Source organism: Elephantulus edwardii, unplaced genomic scaffold (genome assembly GCF_000299155.1).
Source record: "Elephantulus edwardii isolate Elephantulus edwardi_28Jun2011 unplaced genomic scaffold, EleEdw1.0 scaffold00030, whole genome shotgun sequence".
Classification (NCBI taxonomy): domain Eukaryota; kingdom Metazoa; phylum Chordata; class Mammalia; order Macroscelidea; family Macroscelididae; genus Elephantulus; species Elephantulus edwardii.
The window spans coordinates 13,049,600-13,056,289 of record NW_006399780.1 but is presented as its reverse complement, the minus strand read 5'-3'; positions in this window follow the sequence as shown (position 1 = coordinate 13,056,289).

Below are 6,690 nucleotides of genomic sequence, written 5' to 3'. Positions count from 1 at the left end.
CCCACATGTACTGATGTTGAATCCCAGAGACCCTTCATCAGTTTTCAAGGCTGTAAATCTTTATGGAGGGAGGCTACTTTCTTCTTCAAAGTAGCTGATGAATTCAAACTGCCGATCTTTTGTTTAGCAGCCAGACTTGTTTTACATTATGATTCCAGGACTTGACTCAGTCTTGGTTATTTCAATCATTCCCTATGCATATGAAGGTTGGACAATGGACAAAGAAGACTGGAGAAGAAATGATGTCTCAGAACTGTGGTGTTGATGAAGCATACCGACTACAACTTGCACTGACAAAAGAACAAACAAATCTGTCTTCAACAAAGTGTAGCCAGAGTGTTCCTTGGGAACTGACTTACAGCATCCAACAACAAGTATAACAATAATAATCAAGCTTAGCACAAATGACTTACTATTTAAAGACAAATTTAAGTCCTGTATGAATCACTCAAAATAGATTTCTTCTTGCCATAGTTAAAGTCAATTCAAGGCTTGCTGTTTCATTCTAAATTATATAACATATAGCAAAATTAAGAATCAAATCAGGTAAAACTGTGTTGTACTGGACATATAATGTAACTATATAAATAGCATTTGAGAGTCAGATACTGAGATTTGATGGGACCAATGTTTCAGTGGGTGTTTTGATGACATAGGCCATACAGAGTTTCACTGCTAATCCACAGGTGATGCCTCTCTGGTGGTTCTAATCCCTCAGCATTTCCCTGTAAAATAGTTCAACAATCTCCTCCTGTGCAATTTACAGCCTCAGAAACCCACTGGAGGATCAGCGGTGAGTTGTTTCTGACTAGATGGCAATGAGTTTGAAGTGTATGTGTGTTTGAAAATTTTTTCAGTGAACTGTTAGATCTCTGCACTGGACGGAAGGGCAAAGACTCAAGGAAGGGATCAGAGAGCAAGAGAGAAAGCTTAAAGCAGCTTTATTAAGGGAGCTCCAAAGCAAGGTTCCTTTGTCTCAAAATGGAGAGCAAGGAAGTCTTCCTTGGGAAGTCTTTGTGAGGGTTTTTATAGCAGAGACTTCGGGGACCGTAAGGGAGGGACCTTCCATTGTGGTTTAACCAGGTGAGGGAGGCTTTACACTCCCTTTGTTGATATGTCTTATTCTTTGAATCTTTTATTCTCTCTCTTGACCTTGTTCTGGGCCTAGCACCCCAACCTTTTTAGTGAGAAAAGGGCAATGTATCTTTATTCTAGCTACTTCCTGCTGAACAGGGCTGAAGATCTGGGGCTCAGAGGCTGGATTGGGTTGGCCTGGGATCAGTAGCCAGGGGAAAATATGGATGTAACAACGGCTGGTTCACTGTTAAGTTGGTCATTTATTTTATCCTGTGAGGTAAGAATTTAAAAGGCAGGGAGTGATTAGTAACAATATGTTTATGATTATTATTGGTCCTAGAAAAGGAAGAACCCAGGTTAGAAATGGGTTCTCGAGCCAATGTGAGAGAAGGCTTGTGGTCTTTTGCCTGTTTTTTAAACTCTTCAGCTAATTTTGTTAGTTTAGAGACATTTTCTTCTGCTAGTCCTGATTCGTTCACATATTAGCAACATTCCACTCTCTAGAACAAACAGGTGCTCCCTTTCTCGCAGTCAGGAGATCTAGAGCTCTCCGATTTTGGAGAATGATGGAGAATGACCTGTGCTAAAGATGTCAGCTGATGTTGGAGGGAGGCCAGGAGGCTGATGTTATCTCTAGCGCTAGGGGTAAATGGTCCTCTAAATTCTGGGTGGAAATAATACTATGACTGAGAGCTCCTTCGCTATGCTTTCAGCAGCTACAGCTGAGGCTGAGTCCAACCGTGACTGGGAGAAATGCTGCTCTTTTTCCTTGAGGAGCGCCGAGGAGCCAAGTTAGCTCAGAATCACTACACAGGGTAAGTTGGGGTACAACTGTTACAGGGAAACAGGGCCCTTTGGTGGTGGACTTTATGCACCTGTGTAGAGTCCCATTACACCAAAAATATTGTCCTGGTTCAGCTACAGTATGTGCGCTTATGTTAGCATTTTGCACACAGCTGCTGTGCTCTCTTGCCGGAGGTATGACTGGGGAAGCTGTATAGCAGACAGGGGAGTGCTCTGTCTGCTGGGAAGGTTCCAGCTCCTGAAGGGAGGAGGACCAGCTATGAGTTGTTTCTGACTAGTGAAGTCCAGTTTTGCCAGCACCATTTGTTGAAGAGGTTTTCGTGTCACCATTGGATAAGTTTTATTTCTTTGTCCAGTATCAGCTGACCATAGATAGCTGGGTCTATTTCTGGGTTCTCAATTCTGTTCCACTGGTCTCTGTGCCTGTCATTGTAGCAGTACCATGCTGTTTTGGTTACTACCAAATGCAACAACAACTTCCTATATACTGCGAGAACGTGAAAACATTTTATTTTATGTTCATCTATATCCTTTCTTTCCTGTTTTAGTTTTTTTGTTTGGGGCTGTTTTTGTCACACATGTTCTTAAACCCCTTAAGCCAAATGTAAGAGCAAAGTAAAAGAAAAATCTATCTGTGGACATTAAGAGCTGTCACGGCAATGAGGACTTGTTGTTAAGTGCTGTTAAATTGACTATAAAAAGAGAAAATAAAACAAATTGACCATGACTCATAGCAACCCTATGAACAACGGATGTGAACCTCACCCTGTACTGGGCCAACCTCGAGATCTCTAATGTGTTCATTGTTATAGTCATTGTGTCTCTCCATCTTGTTAAAGGTCTTTCTCTCAAAAAGGTTTTAAAGGACAAAATTCAGAGTAGTGAATAAAGCAGTGTGACACTTTATCCTTAAAGTGAAAGGTGGACTTCAGAGGGAACAGAGAGGGCACAGTGGTTGGTTGCTAATCATCATCACCAGAAACAAACTTCAAGTGTCGTATTAGGCTTATGTAACTCTGTATTCAGATACAGATTTACAAGTTCACTGAAAAATCTTCCACCTGCAGAAAGCTGAAACAGGATCCACATCTTACACCACACAAAAACCAACCCAAGGTAAATCAGAGACCCGGGAATAAAGCCCAAAATTATAAAGCTCATAAAAGACAAACTGGAATCAAGCTTAGAAGGCCTCATCTACACTATAAAGACTGCCAAGTACAGCCAGAAATGTACAATCTGAAGAGGATAAAATTGATGAATGGGACCTTCTAAAGATTAAATCCCTGTGTATCAAAAATATTCTCCAAGAGGGTGAAAAGAAAACCTACTGACTAGGAACAAATATTTGGTAATACCATCTCAGATAAGAGTCTCATAATGCAAGTTTATAGGATACTCCAGAAGAAAAAGACTGATAATCCAATTACAAATGGGCAAAAGGCATTGAAAAGAATTTTCACAGAGGAATATATTTGAATGACCAACAAATACATGAAGAAAATCACTCAAAATCATTGGCAATAAGAGAGAAGCAAATCAAAACCATAATGAGATGCCATCTCACTCCAATAACGGTGGCAAAGTTTAACAGGACAGGAAGTAATAAATACTGGAGAGGATGTGGAGAGATAGGAATTCTAATACATTGTTGGTGGGATTGTAAAATGGTAGAACTCTGGAAGCAGGTTGGCACTTCCTTAAAAAGCTGAACATAGAAATTCCATATTCCACTGCTTGGAGTATACCCCAAGAAAATGAGAACTGAGACACAAATGGAGATTTGTACACCAGTGTTCAGAGAGGTGTTATTCACCATCACAAGAACATGGAAACAGCCCAGATGTCCAACCAGAATCAAATAGGTTGAGAAATTATGGTACATTCACACAATAGAATACTAGGCAGCACACAAGAATAACGTTTGTTTAAATTACTACCTAAGTTGGGAGGGACTGGAGAGCTTTATGTGGAGTGAACTAACTCAGTTCTATAAGGACAAATACTGTATAAAACTAGTACTGTACAATGAGTATGAGGATCCAAATGGGGGGAGGGTGGAAGCAGAGGGGTGAGGATGGGTGGGTGAGTTAATCATAAGTTCACCCAATTTGATGGGGTGTGTGGTGAAGGAAATGGGAAAGATCAGGTATGAAAACCATTGTATTTTAACTTTGCATCTGGAAACTCGATGAACTTTGGGGAATGATAGTCATAAAAAGGCTTCAGGTCTTTTGTTCATAGGGTCACTATGAGTCATGCGCAAGTTGATGGCAATCAACAACATCAAATAAACCAGTATAAAAGAAAAATAACTTTTCATTGTGAACCATAGAATCGGAACTGACCTATAGCTGACCCTCCAGTGTGTTTTCAGCGATAGTTAGTTGCATGGGAAGAGATTGCCCTTCCTTTTCCCACAGAGCAGCTGGTGGCCTCAACCTAAGTGCCTTTGGTATTGCAGAGCAGGTTCTTGCCACTAGGCTACCAGAGCTCCCCATATCGAAAGTAGTAAAAATATTTAAGATAAATTGCACTAAGTCCATGATATTTTTTAATAACTGAAATGATAATATTTATCCCATTGTTGTTGTTGTTATGTGTCATCAAGTTGCTTGTGACTCATCGTGACCCTATGTACAAGAGCCCTAAACCCTGCTCTATCCTGTGCCAGCCTCACTGTCTCGGAGACTCTTACTCCCACCACCCACATCGCTCTGGTGGCATAGTAGATAAGGAGTTGTATTCTCAACCCCAGACCAGGCAGTTTGATTCAACCAGCTGCTTTCATGGGGGAAAGATGGACAATCTCCTCCTGTGTGATTTACACACTCTGGAAACCTGCTGGAGGTTCAGCTTTGAGTTGGCTCTGACTTGACAGCAATAAGAGTGAATTAGAACAATAAGGAAAGAATGTAAGCAACAGAGTGATAAAATACACAAAAGCATTTGACTAATATAAGGCAATAAAGGAGTCTAAAAAAACTAAAAAAAAAATAAATATGCAAAGAAGAGAAATGAGAAATAGAAACAAACAAAATGTTTAGGAAAAGGAAAAAATATTTAGGGATTCGGAAAGGCACACTAAATATGGCCCACAGAAGAAAAGCCTGTGGAAAAATAGACCCTCACTAAAATTAAGGATTAGGATGTAAAGACTGAAGAGTCAAGGTATTGATTAAAAAAGAACTTTTGAAAACATTTTTATAATGACAAGTATTAAAAATATATTCAACTCTTTGAAGTGATTACTAATAGGGAACTCTGGTGGCCTCGTGATAGAAGCTGTGCAGCAATCCCAAAGACACATAGTGTGAACCTGCCTGCTGCTCCAGGGAGAAGAATGGCCATCACCTTCTGTACGATTAAGTGCCTCTGAGGACCACCTGGAGGGTCAGCTACGGGTTGATTCTGACTTGATGGCATGCAACAACAACTCCTTTAAATTGAGGTAGGGAGCCCGTGGTGTAGCCTAGAGAGAGTTGTACTGTTACTGTCTCGGTTGATTTGAGTCCACCAGTGGCTTCACAGGAGAAAGGTGGACAATCTCCTTCCATGCATTTTAGAGTCTACTCCCCACCCCACCCCCAAACTGCTGGATGGTCTGCTATGATTCAGTTCTGAATCTTTGGCAGTGAGTTTTCTTACGTTCATAAAGAAAGACACACAAAATGTTGTAACATTAAAGAGTCTACTTAAAGAATAGAAAAGGTAGTTGATTCAGGAATAGAGAGTATGGACCAAGAAACTATCACACATTGTCATAGAGTGAAAACGGCTGCCACATGCAACAGCATACATTCTTACTTTATTGCATCAGAAATGAAAGTTTTACAAAACTCATAATGGGCTAAAGACTATAAAGAGAGTAAAGGCGGGCTATCCGGAAGGTAGAATTTGGTAGCAACAGGTCCATACACGTTAAGTGGGAATACATACTTGGTCAAAGGTAGATATCATTCAGTTTTTTACACAGTGATCCCAGCTTAGCAGACAGGATCTCTTTCTGGTAACCTATTCTTCCTCATCAGGTCTGTTTCTAGAGACCCAGTGTAAAGATTTAGATAATGCTGAATCTTAAGACCCATATTATGCCCATTTGTCTATAATAACAAAGACCCTTTGGGGACAGATTAGAAATCCTGCACAGGCCAGACCTCAGGGAAAAGGAATGTTGTCCTTGAAGTATCTGGCCCAAGTCAGCATCAAGGTTAAAGGGATTATGAGTTGGAAAAGCAACTTTAAAAATCCAACATGGATTCAAGATGCCTGTCAAGAGATTAAAAGGGACTTTTAGACTGCTTTATTTACACACGAATCAAGTGCCTGTTTTAGACTCTCATACACAAAACAATTCTTCAGACTATTAAAGAGTTGAATGTTGTGTTACCTTCAAGGTGGAACTGGTCCATAGCTGATGGTTTTTGGAAGCAGTTAATCACATGGGAAGAGATTGCCTATCTTTCCGTGGAGCAGCTGGTGATCTTGAACCACGAGCCTTTGGGATTGCAGCACAGCTTTTTGCCACTAGGCCACCAGAGCTCGGCACTTCAAGTATTATATTCTAAAACTGAGCAAAGCACCATGCATTCATCACCAGGGAATTAGACATTGAAACCATAATGATGTTGTTAGGTGCTGCCAAGTTTGCTCTGACTGATCGTGACCCTATGAACAACAGATTGAAATCAGCCCAATCTTGAGTCATCTTCACAATCACCATGTGCTCAAGTTCATTGTTGCAGCCACTGTGCCAGTCCATCTCACTGAGTCAGGTCTTCTGCTCACTCACTGACCTATTTTTCCAAG